The sequence below is a fragment of the Pseudophryne corroboree genome, chromosome 7, assembly GCF_028390025.1.
Source record: "Pseudophryne corroboree isolate aPseCor3 chromosome 7, aPseCor3.hap2, whole genome shotgun sequence".
Lineage (NCBI taxonomy): Eukaryota > Metazoa > Chordata > Amphibia > Anura > Myobatrachidae > Pseudophryne > Pseudophryne corroboree.
Window position 1 is genome coordinate 112,669,988 of NC_086450.1, and position 19,863 is coordinate 112,689,850.

At 44.2% G+C, this 19,863-nt stretch overlaps 1 long non-coding RNA gene across 1 annotated transcript in view; it reads left to right on the plus strand.

Annotated features, from left to right (window-relative positions):
- Positions 1-19,863, plus strand: part of LOC134943436 (uncharacterized) — a 69,723-nt gene that overhangs the window by 47,672 nt on the left and 2,188 nt on the right. The gene's annotated exons all lie outside the window — the stretch shown is intronic.

Below are 19,863 nucleotides of genomic sequence, written 5' to 3' on the forward strand. Positions count from 1 at the left end.
TTCAATCTTTTATATTAGTAAGTGGAGCACTGTGTTATATATAGTTACCATAAATCAACCACTCTCACTGTAGAATATGGTAAATATCATATACAATTACTACTTGCTAGGGGTGGTACCTAATTGCATAAATTGTAAGGTGGCTGCACAGTGCTACTACTGACATACACATGTGTTAGATATTAACAACATTCCTTGTGGTCTATGTCTGAATACATGCTAAATATAGCACCTAGGTAATTAAATTGCACAGTGGCCACGTGGTGCTGTCACTGATTTGCACATCTACAATCTGTGTCTGAGAGTCTGAGAGTCTAAATTATTGCACGATTTGGACACTCTTGGTAATTTCCTCTGATAGCCTATCCTGTCACTTGCATTCAATTGCTATCACCTCAATGTTCAAGGGTATCAGGAGGTCTACAGAGACTATCTATACAATAATTTCTACACCATTCAATACATTTTTAAGGAGTGTGGCAGGCTACTGAAACGCCGACGTGCACGTTTCGCTGTATAGCTTTAACGAGGCTGAACCCGATTGCCTTCTGTGAGCTTAATTTCTAGGATTGACCACAGCCAATCATGGGCCGGATGCAAATCATGTGAGCTGTTTCGCCAATAGCGGCGCATCCGCGTCCCGTTCTGGGCACTGATCACATGGGCAATGACGTTAGCCCGCTCCGATCACGTGATATCCGACGTCACTCTTGATTCCATGGTTACACTGTAAACATTCGGCCCGATCACGTGATTGGGTCCTTCGAGATATCAGTGTACATTGTTCTATTTGTTCTACACAGCTCAAGAGAGAGGTATAGATTGTTGAAGCACTTAAACGAAAACATAGTGCTATTAAATACGTGTCCTAGACATACTCATTTTAATGTAGATTTCATCTTCTCCATATTGCATATTATATCATACAATTACCATAAAAGCATACACTGCATTGTCACTTATTGGATAGTATTGTCACTTATTGAATGGTATATTGTATCACAATTATCCCCATGCTTGTGGGATATTTTATGTCACCAATGATTTCATAATCCCACGCGGGTGTCAAAAACATAATCCCAAAGTATACATGTTATGAAACCATAACAGAAAGTGGGCTCGCTTAGATAACCTACTTAAATGGTACCAATGTTAGGGTCCTTGTGTACCTTCAATATAATCTGATTGTACAGGTAAGTGTATATCCACCACAGGGGCTGTAATTACTGGGATTGGAGTGATCATTCTTCCATATATCTCAGAAAAACCAATTGTGGGCCGTATGAGACAGGTCATAGTGGGGATGAATTCACTAAGATGACCTATCGGGATATTCCATATTAAAGTTCCTATGTACCTTTATTGTATTCTTATTGTACAAATGAATAAGTAATCCACTGGAAAATTCCATAGTATGGTTCTTATATACCATTGATGTATTCTTATTATAGAGGTAAGTATGTATAAGCGGAAAAGGGGGATATCATTTCTGAGGTTGGACTGTCAGTCTGATTTTAACATGTGAATCACTAATTAGCTACAGTCTCTTATGGTTTGTCAAGGGGAGATGTTTAATTAACATATTTCTACTATATAGGCCACTCGATGAGATTAAATGATTCTATAGACTGGTATTATTATCATTTGCCAGAAAAATATATATTGAATCTGCTTTTTATGGAATAAATTATTGTCCTGGTTTTTACCTATTAATCTAAATAAGATGCATAATAATGTGATCAACGTGATATGTGAAAGAGAATAAAGAAAGAAATATTATAATAATAATAATAGTAATGATAATAGTGAGATATTGAATTAAATGGAAAAGAGAAAAAGTGATTAAAAAAGTGCAGTGTGTACAAGACTCCCAAAGGTAAAAAACGAAAAAACAAACAAAAACTGTAGGAGGGAGAAAAAGAAATAGTGTGTGAAATGAAAAACGTCTAAAGTGTTATGAAGTATGACAGTATCTAAACTGATTCTTGATAAATATCCCACTAGTGGTGTATAATACCACTAGTTAGTGAGATGTGCGTGATACGTGACAGTCTGTGGTCAGAATCAGGCCACAGATAACCCCTAGAGGGATAACTCAATTAAATATTGCATGTATAATATATAATAAATGTTAATCCAGGGAGGTACTAATAAACAATGAACCCAGATATAACTATGGGTTAAGAGTGAATCCAGCTAGAATTATTAACCTAGGTTTGAGACTGCATAATCATATACAAATTGTTCATAAATATGAACTGTAACTATTAGCTTCGTTCAAACCTTTCGGATACAGGCTATTCATCAGAAAGATAATTTTAGTTTCGTATCTTAGGAGGGCCTGATCTACATCTCCACCCCGAATCCCAAGTTGTATTTGTCTCATGCCAAAAACCTTCAGACCTGTGGGGTCACATTTGTGAAATTTCTGAAAATGTCGTGCCACCGATGTCAAGGTTCTAAATCTGGCTTGGTCTCTATTGGCATTACGTATATTTCCAACATGTTCTAATATACGTACTTTCAATGGTCTCAATGTTTTGCCAATATAAACTTTATGGCATGGGCACTCTATGTGATACACAATGCCTATAGAAGTACAGGTTATGAGTGTGGAGATCATCCATTTTTTGTTGAATTTATCAAAAAAATACATAGTCGGGACCATGTACTGACACGCTTTACATTGGCCACAACCTTTCGATCCCTTTCTATTGGATTTGGCATCTCCTATTTTCTAGGAGATGCCAAATCCAATAGAAAGGGATCAAAAGGTTGTGGCCAATGTAAAGCGTGTCAGTACATGGTCCCGACTATGTATTTCTTTGATAAATTCAACAAAAAATGGATGATCTCCACACTCATAACCTGTACTTCTATAGGCATTGTGTATCACATGGAGTGCCCATGCCATAAAGTTTATATTGGCAAAACATTGAGACCATTGAAAGTACGTATATTAGAACATGTTGGAAATATACGTAATGCCAATAGAGACCAAGCCAGATTTAGAACCTTGACATCGGTGGCACGACATTTTCAGAAATTTCACAAATGTGACCCCACAGGTCTGAAGGTTTTTGGCATGAGACAAATACAACTTGGGATTCGGGGTGGAGATGTAGATCAGGCCCTCCTAAGATACGAAACTAAAATGATCTTTCTGATGAATAGCCTGTATCCGACAGGTTTGAACGAAGCTAATAGTTACAGTTCATATTTATGAACAATTTGTATATGATTATGCAGTCTCAAACCTAGGTTAATTATTCTAGCTGGATTCACTCTTAACCCATAGTTATATCTGGGTTCATTGTTTATTAGTACCTCCCTGGATTAACATTTATTATATATTATACATGCAATATTTAATTGAGTTATCCCTCTAGGGGTTATCTGTGGCCTGATTCTGACCACAGACTGTCACGTATCACGCACATCTCACTAACTAGTGGTATTATACACCACTAGTGGGATATTTATCAAGAATCAGTTTAGATACTGTCATACTTCATAACACTTTAGACGTTTTTCATTTCACACACTATTTCTTTTTCTCCCTCCTACAGTTTTTGTTTGTTTTTTCGTTTTTTACCTTTGGGAGTCTTGTACACACTGCACTTTTTTAATCACTTTTTCTCTTTTCCATTTAATTCAATATCTCACTATTATCATTACTATTATTATTATTATAATATTTCTTTCTTTATTCTCTTTCACATATCACGTTGATCACATTATTATGCATCTTATTTAGATTAATAGGTAAAAACCAGGACAATAATTTATTCCATAAAAAGCAGATTCAATATATATTTTTCTGGCAAATGATAATAATACCAGTCTATAGAATCATTTAATCTCATCGAGTGGCCTATATAGTAGAAATATGTTAATTAAACATCTCCCCTTGACAAACCATAAGAGACTGTAGCTAATTAGTGATTCACATGTTAAAATCAGACTGACAGTCCAACCTCAGAAATGATATCCCCCTTTTCCGCTTATACATACTTACGTCTATAATAAGAATACATCAATGGTATATAAGAACCATACTATGGAATTTTCCAGTGGATTACTTATTCATTTGTACAATAAGAATACAATAAAGGTACATAGGAACTTTAATATGGAATATCCCGATAGGTCATTTTAGTGAATTCATCCCCACTATGACCTGTCTCATACGGCCCACAATTGGTTTTTCTGAGATATATGGAAGAATGATCACTCCAATCCCAGTAATTACAGCCCCTGTGGCGGATATACACTTACCTGTACAATCAGATTATATTGAAGGTACACAAGGACCCTAACATTGGTACCATTTAAGTAGGTTATCTAAGCGAGCCCACTTTCTGTTATGGTTTCATAACATGTATACTTTGGGATTATGTTTTTGACACCCGCGTGGGATTATGAAATCATTGGTGACATAAAATATCCCACAAGCATGGGGATAATTGTGATACAATATACCATTCAATAAGTGACAATACTATCCAATAAGTGACAATGCAGTGTATGCTTTTATGGTAATTGTATGATATAATATGCAATATGGAGAAGATGAAATCTACATTAAAATGAGTATGTCTAGGACACGTATTTAATAGCACTATGTTTTCGTTTAAGTGCTTCAACAATCTATACCTCTCTCTTGAGCTGTGTAGAACAAATAGAACAATGTACACTGATATCTCGAAGGACCCAATCACGTGATCGGGCCGAATGTTTACAGTGTAACCATGGAATCAAGAGTGACGTCGGATATCACGTGATCGGAGCGGGCTAACGTCATTGCCCATGTGATCAGTGCCCAGAACGGGACGCGGATGCGCCGCTATTGGCGGAACAGCTCACATGATTTGCATCCGGCCCATGATTGGCTGTGGTCAATCCTAGAAATTAAGCTCACGGAAGGCAATCGGGTTCAGCCTTGTTAAAGCTATACAGCGAAACGTGCACGTCGGCGTTTCAGTAGCCTGCCACACTCCTTAAAAATGTATTGAATGGTGTAGAAATTATTGTATAGATAGTCTCTGTAGACCTCCTGATACCCTTGAACATTGAGGTGATAGCAATTGAATGCAAGTGACAGGATAGGCTATCAGAGGAAATTACCAAGAGTGTCCAAATCGTGCAATAATTTAGACTCTCAGACTCTCAGACACAGATTGTAGATGTGCAAATCAGTGACAGCACCACGTGGCCACTGTGCAATTTAATTACCTAGGTGCTATATTTAGCATGTATTCAGACATAGACCACAAGGAATGTTGTTAATATCTAACACATGTGTATGTCAGTAGTAGCACTGTGCAGCCACCTTACAATTTATGCAATTAGGTACCACCCCTAGCAAGTAGTAATTGTATAAGATATTTACCATATTCTACAGTGAGAGTGGTTGATTTATGGTAACTATATATAACACAGTGCTCCACTTACTAATATAAAAGATTGAACCATTGATCGAGTACATACTCTTTAGCCCCCAAGCAGAACCTAGCAACATACAAGTGAAGTGTACTGTGCAGTATAACGCGATACATTGTATAATCACAAACACAGGTGCAGCCAGACTAATAACAGTAATGTAGCATTATCATTCACAAGTGAAGTGTATCGTGCAGCATAACTCGATACATTGTATGATCACAAACACAGGTGCAGCCAGACCAATAACAGTGAGGTAGCAATACCATTCCTGTGTCATTTCATTACAAAGACAGATTGCTACAACATCAAAGTGAAAGTATCACTGAGAGACAAATGCTGGCAAGTGCATAGGAGTGATAGCCCCCAAGCAGAACCTGGTGACACACAAGTGAAGTGTACTGTGCAGTATAACACAATACATTGTATAATCACAAACACAGGTGCAGCCAGACCAATAACAGTAATGTAGCATTATCATCCACAAGTGAAGTGTATCATGCAGTATAACTCGATACATTGTATAATTACAAACACAGGTGCAGCCAGATTAATAACAGTGAGGCAGCAATATCATTCCTGTGTCATTTTATTATAAAGACAGATTGCTACAATATCAAAGTGAAAGTATCACTGATAGATAAATGCTGGCAAGTGCATAGGAGTGATAGAATTGTCACCTATGTAATTTAAGAGCAATAGCACAATTCTGTGATATATACCTGGATCAGTATTCACTACAGGGACAATAATCCACTGCATCTTTTGATTAAAAATCTTTAAAATATGAAATGAATAAGTGAAATTTGTCTAAGTATATAAAGGAATAAAAGACATAATTTTCCAGCAACTTTGACCCCCATTGCAGGGGCATCTATTTGTGGGGCATCTTTTCCCAATCACAAAGTTAGTAAGATCTATATGCAGTGATGGTGTGAATGTATAAAATAAAAATAATAAGAACATGTAGATACATGTACATTTAATAAACACACACCACATCTGCAATAAGAAATTTATTGGTATAAGTTATTCTTTACACCATAATCTCACAACATTAGGTTGCAATCAGACATACACCTTCCTATTTAGTAATATGTCATTTGTTTGAAATAGGTTGTATTAATAGTGAACAGTCAACACTGAGTGACCTGATTGGATATTATATTTGGATTCATAAGGGCACCATAAATTCTACTTTCTACACCACATTAGGAGGTATATGTGGTAGTGCTACTTTTTAAATCTATTTCCACACATCTTTATTTCTTCTTATTCACAACATGTTTGTATATGTCCAATATTTTTAACCTCTATGTTTTGCTGTGTAAATCCCCAGAGAAAAGGGAATTTTTAGAAGGCATAAGCAATAAAAGCTAAGTTTTAAAATAACATACCAAAATACAAATTATATCAGTGCGCCCTACTAGGCAACTACTTTTCGATTCTCCTTCCTGTCCTTTCACCTTTTGTTCATTTTCCTGGAGTTAGAAAGGAACGAAAAGTAGTACTCGTTGCCTTCGGATCAGAAGGATTAGTACTTGGGAGGAACGCAGTCTTAGCAGACTACAAGTCAGTCACAATTTTAATAAGATCCTCTCCAAAGAGGATATCTCCCTTAAAAGGGAGCACCTCCAAGGTCTTTTTGTAATCTATGTCCACCTTCCAGGACCTTAACCACAGAATTCAGCGAGCCAGAATAGATGTAGTAGACGCCTTGGCCGCCATTACACCTGCCTCAGAGGCTGCCTCCTGAATATAGTGGGAGGTTGTGGTAATGTGAGACAGATATTGTCTGGCAGTGTCAGAAATATCCAGAAGCAGCTCAACCTCCAATACCTGAACCCATGCTTCAATTCCTTTGGCGGCCCAGGAGGTCACCATAGTGGGTCTATGTACAGCACTGGTAAGTGAGTAAATTGACTTCAGGCATCCCTCCACACGCTTATCTATCGGTTCCCTCAGTGAGGTGACGGTGATGACAGGCAGAGTAGATGACACCACAAGACGGGTGACATGACAGTCCACCGGTGGTGGAGTTTCCCACTTGGTACTCAACTCCGCAGGGATAGGATAACGAGCTAGCAACTGTTTAGACAGGGAGAATTTCTTTCCTGGAGATGACCAGGATTTCTGACGAATGTCAATTAAATGATCAGAATGTGGTAAAACTACTTTAGTAACCTTCTGACGTTTGAATTTATCAGGTTTCTTAGACGTAGTAGTGGTATCTACCTCATCATCAATTTGTAGAATCAGCTTAATAGCCTCCACTAGGTCAGGAACATCAACCTGGGTTGTAGATTCCTCATCAGAAGCGACTGTATCAGTGTCTGACAGATAGGTATATTGCCCATCCTCATCAGAAGAGATATCTGAAATATTAGTGGATTGTGAGGAGGAAACGGGAGAGGGACATGGGGTAGACTTTTGTCTAACCAAGGATTGATTTAATTCTTGTATCTGGGTAGATAGAGTGTCCACCCAGGGCGGATTAACTACAGGGACAATATGAGGATGCAATGGCACAGGAGGTCCCACAGGGGGCGTAAGACGTGTCACAAGCGTATTAAGCATACTTGAGAACGCTGCTCAAGGTGGTTCCTGATTGACCACAGGTGCTGCGGGCTGACTGGGAGATGTGTGGCACCCAGTACCTGAACCCTCAGTTAAAACTTCCCCCTTAGGTAAATCCTTGGTGCAAGCACTGCATGATGCAGAAGCATCCACGGATTTCCCGCCCTGTGTGGCAGACATTATAGGAAATGTAGCCTTAGAGCGTTACAGTACTGTCACGGCTGATGTTATTTGTGAACCTGGACTAGTACTGGACACTAGGTTTGGTCTTGAGTGTAGTGAGCAGAGGGGGTCATTCCGAGTTGTTCGCTCGCAAGCTGCTTTTAGCAGCTTTGCACACGCTAAGCCGCCGCCTACTGGGAGTGAATCTTAGCTTATCAAAATTGCGTACGAAAGATTAGCAGAATTGCGAATAGACACTTCTTAGCAGTTTCTGAGTAGCTCCAGACTTACTCGGCATCTGCGATCAGTTCAGTGCTTGTCGTTCCTGGTTTGACGTCACAAACACACCCAGCGTTCGCTCAGACACTCCTCCATTTCTCCAGCCACTCCCGCGTTTTTCCCAGAAACGGTAGCGTTTTTTCACACACTCCCATAAAACGGCCTGTTTCCGCCCAGAAACACCCACTTCCTGTCAATCACACTCCGATCACCAGAACGAAGGAAAAACCTTGTAATGCCGTGAGTAAAAATCCTAACTGCATAGCAAATTTACTTGGCGCAGTCGCACTGCGGACATTGCGCATGCGCATTAGCGACTAATCACTCCGTTGCGAGAAAAAAATAACGAGTGAACAACTCGGAATGACCCCCAGAATCGGGCTGGCTTAGTGAACGATCTGCTCGTCCAGACGTGGCAGTCAGGCAGTGTACTCTGTGAGGAAGGTGACCAGCTATGGGTACTGGAACACTGGTGGTGGAATCCACCAGTGCAATGGGTAGCTGGGTTGTCACCTACTGGAGAGTCACGTGAGAACTGGTGAGTTGACGGAATGCTGGGAGGATCAGCAATGCAGGAAAGTCACAGATCACTAGCTGGAACCAATGTGATGGCTGTCGACGAGGCTGAGGATTACAGCAGTACTTGAAGATGAGGCTGAGGATGTCAGCAATGCTTGAACACGAAGCCAAGAATGCCAGCAATGCTTGTAGCAGAAGCTGAGGACGTCAGCAATACTTGTAACCGAAGCCGAGGACGTCGGCAATGCTTGTAGCAGAAGCTGAGGACATCAGCAATACTTGTAACCGAAGCCGAGGACGTTAGCAATACTTGAAACCGAAGTGGAGGACGTCAGCAATGCTTGTAGCAGAAACTGAGGACGTCGGCAATACTTGTAGCAGAAGCTGAGGATGTCAGCAACACAGTTTTCCAGATGCTGTGCAGCTGAGGTAGCGCAATAGGGATTCCGTATACTATGCAGTGTCAGCACCGCTGGTTTCCCGGTAGCTGTGATGCGGTGGTTCTGCACAATGGATACTGCAATGTGTAGACAGCAGTGGCAAGTTTTCCGGATACTATGGTGCGCTACCTTGCGCAGCGGAGAACTGGAAGCTGGCAAGAACCAGCAAAGTCTCTAAGGCTGCTAGGGATATAGTAGTGTCCCTCTGGTTCACTGGAGGATTTCCAGTGAGTCTGGAGATGCCAGGATGTAGTGGCAGCGATGGCCCTTTAAATCATTCAGGGAGTCAGGCAGTGTGGGGAATGGTAACTTGCACAGAGTCTTTTACCAGCAGGAGATTCTGGAGCTCACTCCAGGCTAAGAGACACCAAAGCACTGACCGCTTGCTAGTGCTTGAGACCTGGAACTTATACCCAGTGCTTACAGCTGAGTGGATGAGCGGCTCACATGATGCGAAAGTGAATCCGGATTGGACCCTAGAAGGTCATCTGACCAGGAACTGTCATGGCGACGTCCATAGCTGGTTTTGGAGGGAACTCCGGCGTGGTGTGTGCATAGACAGGCAATAATGGCCACAGGTCCTGAGAGCACAGGAAGGTATATCTAGTAACCACTGGACTTGTGGATGCTGGCACGGAAGTATAGGCATGAGAATCCTCAATGATTGCTATGCAGGCACACCATGCAAAGACTTGCTGAGTTCTGAATTCACACAGAAGATTAATCAATACAGATGCACTCATTAGCAGAGAGTGAGCTCAGCAGCACACAGAGAACTCATGATACTGGTGAGCTGTTTATCCTAGCCAGCATAAACATGCAGATTGCAGAACAGATGGCAGAGGTAAGTCACCAAATGATAGGATTTTAGTCAGGATTGTGACAAGTACAATATAGCCAGATAAACACAATACCTGCCAATAATCCCCTGATTTATGTGACAGTAAATACAGGACACAAACAGAGAAAAAAAGCGTTATGAGGTGACTGAAATACACAGTAAAAATTACCAAACAGTATATACTGTGTAGCACTATATATACTGTATATGAGACCCTGACGCACCTAGCCCCCCAGGGTACAGAATATAGTGATAGCAAATTAGCAATATGTGTGATACACTAGAATGAAATCCACACAACAGCTACAGGCATACTCAGTCACAGGTACAATACAGAAGTTATTACAGATAAACAATAAAACTGCACTGGACTAGTAAAATTACATAAAATAAGATTTTACTTACCGGTAAATCTATTTCTCGTAGTCCGTAGTGGATGCTGGGGACTCCGTAAGGACCATGGGGAATAGACGGGCTCCGCAGGAGACATGGGCACTTTAAGAAATAATTTAGATTCTGGTGTGCTCTGGCTCCTCCCTCTATGTCCCTCCGCCAGACCTCAGTTAGAGAAACTGTGCCCGGAAGAGCTGACAGTACAAGGAAAGGATTTTGGTAATCCAGGGCAAGATTCATACCAGCCACACCAATCACACCGTATAACTTGAGATAAACATACCTTGTCAACAGTATGAACAACAACAGAGCAACAGGTCAACCCTGATGCAACCATAACATAACCCTTTTTTAAGCAATAACTATATACAAGCATTGCAGAAGAAGTCCGCACTTGGGACGGGCGACCAGCATCCACTACGTACTACGAGAAATAGATTTACCGGTAAGTAAAATCTTATTTTCTCTAACGTCCTAGTGGATGCTGGGGACTCCGTAAGGACCATGGGGATTATACCAAAGCTCCCAAACGTGCGGGAGAGTGCGGATGACTCTGCAGCACCGATTGAGCAAACACAAGGTCCTCCTCGGCCAGGGTATTAAACTTGTAGAACTTTGCAAAAGTGTTTGAACCTGACCAAGTAGCCGCTCGGCAAAGTTGTAATGCAGAGACCCTTCGGGCAGCCGCCCAAGAAGAGCCCACCTTTCTAGTGGAATGGGCCTTAACTGATCTTGGCAGCGGCAATCCAGCCGCCGAATGAGCCTGCTGAATCGTGTTACAGATCCAGTGAGCAATAGTCTGCTTTGAAGCAGGAGCACCAAGCTTGTTGGAAACATACAGGATAAACAAAGACTCTTTTCCTGACCCTAGCCATTCTGGCTACATAAACCTTCAAAGCCCTGACTACATCAAGCAACTCGGAATCCTCCAAGTCCGTAGTAGCCACAGGCACCACAATAGGTTGGTTTATATGAAAGGATGAAACCACTTTCGGCAGAAAATGTGGACGGGTCCGTAATTCTGCTCTATCCGCATGGAAAACCAGATAGGGGCTTTTATGTGACAAAGCCGCCAACTCTGACACACGCCTAGCCGAAGCCAAGGCTAATAGCATGACCACGTTCCACGTGAGATATTTCAACTCCACCGTTTTGAGTGGTTCAAACCAGTGGGATTTCAGGAAACTCAACACCACATTAAGATCCCAAGGTGCCACTGGAGGCACAAAAGGGGGCTGAATATGCAGCACTCCCTTTACAAACGTCTAAACTTCAGGTAGAGAAGTCAACTCCTTTTGAAAGAAAATGGATAGGGCCGAAATCTGGACCTTAATGGACCCCAATTTTAGGCCCAAATTCACTCCTGACCGTAGTAAGTGAAGGAAACAGTCAAGCTGGAATTCCTCCGTAGGGGCATTTCTGGCCTCACACCAAGCAACATATTTTCGCCATATACGGTGATAATGTTGAGCTGTCACGTCCTTCCTAGCCTTTATCAGCGTAGGAATGACCTCATCCGGAATGCCTTTCTCTGCTAGGATCCGGCGTTCAACCATGCCGTCAAACGCAGCCGCGGTAAGTCTTGGAACAGACAGGGCCCCTGTTGCATCAAGTCCTGTCTTAGAGGAAGAGGCCACGGCCCTTCGTGACCAATCTGGAACAATGAGTATCGTTCTCACTCCTCTTTTTCTTATTATTCTCAGCACCTTGGGTATGAGAGGAAGAGGAGGAAATACATAGACCGACTGGAACACCCACGGTGTCACCAGGGCATCTACAGCTATCGCCTGAGGGTCTCTTGACCTGGTGCAATACCTCTGTAGTTTTTTGTTGAGGCGTGATGCCCTCATCTGTGCAAAGACTTCCTGATGAAGTCCCCACTCTCCCGGATGGAGGTCGTGTCTGCCGAGAAAGTCTGCTTCCCAGTTGTCCACTCCCGGGATGAACACTGCTGACAGTGCGCTTACGTGATTTTCCGCCCAGCGAAGAATTCTGGTGGCTTCCGCCATCGCTACCCTGCTCCTTGTGCCGCCTTGTCGGTTTACATGAGCCACTGCGGTGATGGTATCTGACTGAATCAGAACCGGTTGGTCGCGAAGCAGGGTCTCCGCTTGACGTAGGGCGTTGTATACGGCCCTTAGTTCCAGGATGTTGATGTGAAGGCAAGTCTCCTGACTTGACCACAGACCTTGGAAATTTCTTCCCTGTGTGACTGCTCCCCACCCTCGGAGGCTTGCATCCGTGGTCACCAGGACCCAGTCCTGAATGCCGAATCTGCGGCCCTCGAGAAGGTGAGCATTCTGCAGCCACCACAGGAGAGACACCCTGGCCCTGGGGGATAGGGTGATTAACCGATGCATCTGAAGATGTGATCCGGGCCACTTGTCCAGTAAGTCCCATTGAAAGGTCCTCGCATGGAACCTGCCGAAGGGAATGGCCTCGTATGATGCCACCATCCTTCCCAGGACTCGAGTGCAGTGATGCACTGACACCTGTTTTGGTTTTAATAGGTTCCTGACCAGTGTCATGAGCTCCTGAGCTCTCTCTATCGGGAGATAAACCCTTTTCTGGTCTGTGTCCAGAATCATGCCTAGGAAAGGCAGACGAGCCGTAGGAACCAACTGCGACTTTGGAATATTTAGAATCCAGCCGTGTTGCCGTTACACTTCCAGAGAAAGTGCTACGCTGATCAGCAACTGCTCTCTTGATCCCGCTTTTATGAGGAGATCGGCCAATTATGGGATAATTGCGACCCCTTGCTTCCGCAGGAGTACCATCATTTCCGCCATTACCTTGGTAAATATTCTCGGTGCCGTGGAGAGACCAAACGGCAACGTCTGAAATTGGTAATCACAATCCTGTACCACAAATCTGAGGTACGCCTGATGAGGTGGATAAATGGGGACATGAAGGTATGCATCCTTCATGTCCAGAGACACCATAAAATCCCCCCCTTCCAGGCTTGCGACGACCGCTCTCAGCAATTCCATCCTGAACTTGAACCTTTTCAAGTATATGTTCAGGGATTTTAAATTCAATATGGGTCTGACCGAACCGTCCGGTTTCGGGACTACAACATGGTCGAATAATAACCCCCTCCTTGTTGAAGGAGGGGAACCTTGACCACCACCTGTGGAAGATACAATTTGTGAATTGCAGTTAACACTATTTCCCTCTCGTGGGGGGGAAGCCGGCAGGGCCGTCGGTGAGGGGGCATCTTCTCGAAGTCCAGCTTGTATCCCTGAGACACAATATCTATTGCCCAGGGATCCAACAGGGAGTGAACCCACTTGTGGCTGAAATTTCGAAGACATGCCCCCACCGGGCCTAGCTCCGCCTGTGGAGCCCCAGCGACATGCGGTGGATTTTGTAGAGGCCGGGGAGGACTTCTGTTCCTGGGAACTAGCTGTGTTGTGCAGCTTCTTTCCTCTGCCCCTGCCTCTGGCAAGAAAGGACGCACCTCGGACTTTCTTGTTTCTTTGTGATCGAAAGGACTGCATTTGATAATGTCGTGCTTTCCTAGGCTGTGCTGGAATATAAGGCAAAATATCAGAATTACCAGCTATAGCTGTGGAAACTAGGTCCGAGATCCCTTCTCCACACAATCCTCAGCCTTGTAAGGTAAACCTTCCATATGCCTCTTAAGTCGGCATCACCTGTCCATTGCATGTTCCATAGGACACGTCAAGCAGAAATCGACATAGCGTTGACTCTAGAACCCAGTAGACTAATGTCTCTTTGGGCATGTTTTATATATATATCTAAGACAGCATCTTTTATATATATATATCTATATATATACATATATATATACATACTAGGGTCTCAATCTCTGCTGATAAGGTATCTGTCCACGCTGCTACAGCGATATAAAGCCATGCCGACACAATCGCCGGTCTGAGTAGTGTACCAGAAAGTGTGTAAATGGACTTCAAAGTACTTTTACTGCATGCTATCTGCAGGATCCCTGAGGATAGCTGTTAAGTCAGCGCTACCTTTTGGGCAAACGTGACACCCTAGGGGAAGATTCCCATCGTATCCTGGCCATCCTGGCCCTAATAGGGAAAGGATACTCCCTAAGAATTCTTTGTGGGAAACTGCAGTCTCTTGTCTGGAGATTCCCGCTCTTTTTCTTCATGAGAGGAGGGAAATTTACCTCAGCTTTCTTCCCCTTAAACATGTGTACCCTTGTGTCAGGGACAGATGAGTCATCAGTAATATGCAAAACATTTTTTTTTTAATTACAATATCATATATTGAATACTTTCCTGCTATTTTGGCTGTAACTTTGCATTATCGTAGTCGACACTGGAGTCAGACTCCGTGTCGATATCAGTGTCTATTATTTTGGATAGTGAGCATTGAGAGACTCTGAAGGTCTCTGCGACATAGGGACAGACATGGGTAGATTCCCTGTCTGTTCTCTAATCTTTTGTGCAATAAATTTTCCTTAGCACTTATTTCACATATCCAAACAGGTGTCGGCGTTGTCGATGGAGACACCACTCACACACACATTTGCTCCATCACCTCCTTAGGGGAGCCTTTTACCTCAGACATGTCGACACACACGTACCGACACACCACACACTCAGGGAATGCTCATCTGAAGACAATTTCCCCATAAAGCCCTTTGGAGAGACAGAGAGAGAGTATGCCAGCACACACCCCAGCGCTATAAACCCAGGAATAACACAGTAACTTAATGTTAACCCAGTAGCTGCTGTTTATATTGATTTTTGCGCCTAATTATGTGCCCCCCCTCTCTTTTTACTCTTTTCTACCGTGTATCTGCAGGGGAGAGCCTGGGGAGCTTCCTCTCAATGGAGCTGTGGAGAAAAAATGGCGCAGGTGAGTGCTGAGGAAGAAGCCCCGCCCCCTCGACAGCGGGCTTCTATCCCGCTTAAATATACATTTTCTTGGCGGGGGCTCATACATATATACAGTGCCCAACTGTATATATGTGTACTTTTGCCAAAAGAGGTCCATATGCTGCCCAGGGCGCCCCCCCCTGCGCCCCGCACCCTTACAGTGACCGGAGTATGTGAGGTGTGTGAGAGCAATGGCGCACAGCTGCAGTGCTGTGCGTTACCTCAGTGAAGAACGGAGTCTTCTGCCGCCAATTTCGAAGTCTTCTTGCTTCTCATACTCACCCGGCTTCTGTCTTCCGGCTCTGCGAGGGGGACGGCGGCGCGGCTCTGGGATCGGACGACGAGGGTGAGATCCTGTGTTTGATCCCTCTGGAGCTAATGGTGTCCAGTAGCCTAAGAAGCAGGACCTAGCTTCAGAGAGTAGAGCTGCTTCTCTCCCCTCTGTCCCACGATGCAGGGAGTCTGTTGCCAGCAGAGCTCCCTGAAAATAAAAAACCTAACAAAATACTTTCTCACAGCAAGCTCAGGAGAGCTCACTGAACAGCACCCAGCTCGTCCGGGCACAGATTCAACTGAGGTCTGGAGGATGGACATAGAGGGAGGAGCCAGATCACACCAGAATCTAAATTCTTTCTTAAAGTGCCCATGTCTCCTGCGGAGCCCGTCTATTCCCCATGGTCCTTACGGAGTCCCCAGCATCCATTAGGACGTTAGAGAAATATATGTATATATAGATATAACAATGCACAGTAGATACTGGATGGGGTAGTCTTCTGTTTGCCGGCGGCCGGGCTCCCGGCGACCAGCATCCCAGCGCCGGAATCCCTACCGCCGCCATACTGACATCTTTTCTCCCTCTTGGGGGTCCACGACCTCCCTGGAGGGAGAATAGATAGCGCGCCACCGTTCCCGCAGCGTGGCGAGTGCAGCGAGCACTCAAGGGGCTCATTTGTGCTCGCCCAGCTGTCGGTATGCCGGCAGTCGGGATTCTAGCGCCGGTATGCTGGTCGCCGGCATACACTACTACACCCACTGGATGTATATCACAGAATACTTGTACTAAATATTCAGGTAGAAGTACACTTGTTCTTAACTAACACTGTCTAACATGACATGTAGAATACTTATGTGACTGTAAATGCACAGCGCTGATGAGGCAGGCGGAATTACTGAGGAGACATTGCCCTGCAGTCCCGGAGATCAGCCGCAGCTGCTTGTGTAAAGATGGCACCAAAATCTCTTTCAGTGAGTGAGAAGCAGCTTCAGGGCGGGAACACCAGCAGTAGATGGCGTCTGGAGCTGGGGGAGGGGCTACAGGTCAGTGCCTCACCACGGGGTACTGTGGAGCCTATGTGAAATGGATTTATTAAAATCCGACCTGTGCTCCCTGCCCTGGTGGATATAGTGGGGTCCCTGTGCAGTACAGTGTCCACGCCAGCGGCGCGGTCTGTCTCCTGGGACCGCGATTTACCGTCGGATCCCACCTTACCTCCTCCCTGGTGTGCAGCCACGCGATCCTGGAGAGCGTCAGCGGTGTGCCTGTGGACCGGTGCACCTCCGCTGCAAGTACCTGGGTACCCGGCTGCGGGAGTATTCAGCACTGCTAAGGAGGTGATGGAGCTGCAGCACAGCATGTTCTAATGACATAGAAAGTGCTGCAGCCCTTGAAGTCTTCTAAAAAAAGCTCTTTTTAGGGCTGCCTAGCGCAGCCCCCCTGTTAAGTGACCTGCTATGCAGGCACCAACTTACAAACTGAGCTCCTATGAACAGAGGTGGGGTTATAGAGGAGGCCATGCAATGCATCCTGGGAACAGTCAAAGCTTTAGCCTGTTGGTGCCTCGGATCAAGATCCAACTCTGCACCCCACTGTATTCCCTGTGGAATCCCAGTGTACCCCGCTACAGAAATGCATAGATACAAATACATTTATTAAAAACCTATAATAAGATGGATATCCCCTTGCCGCTAAATTGAAGGCAGTGGATTAATTCCAGTGAAATGAGAATGAGTAACAGGTCACACTCCAACTTGAAACTGTGATTAGCAGCTGAATAGCGTTGCAATCAATCCCGTTATTGCATGTCAGCTGGAATGTTTCTAGTTCATATATTCACAGTTGCTTTAGAGGTGTAAACGTAACAGGGTCTAATTGAAACAATGCTTGAAATTGTATCCCAGTGGAATATACTGTAGATGTAACAAGATTAGAGTTAATTGTAGCGAGCTTGTAACTCTTAGTAGAAGTGTCTGGGAATCACTCTCAGCAGTACAGGTTGTAATAACGGTAAACTGGACACGTAACTGTGCGCGGCGTAGAATCACAGGGGACCAAAGCCAATGGTTATGCAGCGGTCAATGAATGAATCGATTACCTCTCGGGCGGCTGGTATAACCCGAGCATCCTCGGGTTTGGTCCAAGGTATTGCCAAATCCCGTGTGGTCCTGGAGGTGGCGGCGCAATGCAGGCTGTAATGCACCGTGTGTGTCCCGCTGGGAATAGTTCTGTGCCCTGCTTGTAGAGATGGCTACTGACTCACTGTCTCAACACAGTGACTCGAATCATCAGGAAGTATGAATGATTCGAGTCACTCACTGTTTAATGAGTCGAGACAGCTGCAGCAGCAGCCTCACTCAGCCAGAGGGAGGAAACTCAGTGTGTACATCAGTCAGTGTCTTCTGCTGAGTGTCTTTAGCTGTGATTGGCCAGCGGCTATACCAGGTGACACCCAGTGGGAGGGGGGAGGGAGCAGTCACGACTCACCAGTCAGTGAGTGCTGTGCTGCTGTGCCTGATCCATTTCATGAATCATGATTCATCCTGAGTCTGCCAGTGAGTGAGACAGTTGTACACTGTGGAGACTCAGTGACTCAGTGGATGGATCTGATTCATGCAGCATAAGCCTGCAGGAGGTGGAGCCCCTGTGGTACAGTGTTCTCAGCTCAGTACTCACTGTTCCTGCTCAGTGTGATTGTGGGTGGCAAACTCCCTGGAGGCTATATAGTGGATACAGTGGTGTCACAAGGTGGGTGCGGGGGGTGCGGCCCGCACCCGGGTGTGACGCCTGGTGGAGGGATGACACCAAATGTCAGCTCCTCCGCACTGACAGGAACCAGGTGCTGCAGTGAGAAAGTCTCCTACAGCACCCGGCTCCTGTCACAGAAGAGGAGCCGACAGCGGAAGGAGACTGGCTCTGGGGGAAGCCCAGCATCTCCGGAGATGCTGGGCACGCTCCCAGAGTGACGATTCCAGGATCCCCGCGAAGCCACGCCCCCAAGTACAAGACTACTCCCCTTTTTTGCCGCGATCGCGACAGGAGATCAGGGGCGCGCACCGGGTGTCACCACACCCGGTGACGCCTCTGAGTGGATAATATAATAAACCCAAGCCCACCTAAAATCAACCAATTAGCAAAGTATGCAAAGTAAAAAAAAATGTTTTTATTTGGTTTAGTTACAGACTGAATGATGTGTTTCATGGCTGTTAAGCTTTCTCTCCTCAACCAGAAGTAATGTGCATATTCCGTAACTAGTATGCAATAAGTGGTTATTAATAATATATCAACATAACACTGAATCTATGTTAATATATTATTAACAATCAGTGCATAAGCAGCTGCCTCCCCCAGATGCACTGCACACAATCACTGCAGCTGAATAACATACTCCCTCCATGAGTCCAGCACTGATCTGCCAGCACTGGCAACTCACTGATTTATGTGCAGTCTCTGCAATACATTAAAATACAAATGAGTCATGACTCATGTGCCGAGACACTGACTCGAGACACTTCACTGAACTGAGTCATGTGTCTCAACTCAGTTCAGTGAATCACTTTGCCCATGACTACCTGCTTGCATTCGCGGGGCGGGCGCCTCAAACCAGGCAAGAAAAGGAGCTGGTGTTTGTCCCACGGGATGTGTGCGACAGGTCCAGTGATTAGTGGGAGGAGTCCTGACGCATTTCGTCACAAATACACGTGACTTTATCAAAGGTATGACTTCTGTTTGGGCTACTCTAGGTTATATAACAGCTTGTATCAACAATCACCTGTGTAACCAATTAGTAAATCTAACTATATAATTAAAGGGAATATTTGCCGACTCTCCGTAGAGTAGATTTTCCTGACAGACACGTATCAAAATAACCAACACGTATTTTATATAAAAGAACTATTTAGCAATACAATTAATTAATTAATATAAATAAATAAGAATAAAGAAATATATAAGAATGATAAAAAGAAAAAATCATGAATAAAACCAGAGACAATTAGATATCTAAATAAATAAAATTGAATACCACGAGGGGGTTAATCCTACCCCTATATGTATCTGGATACC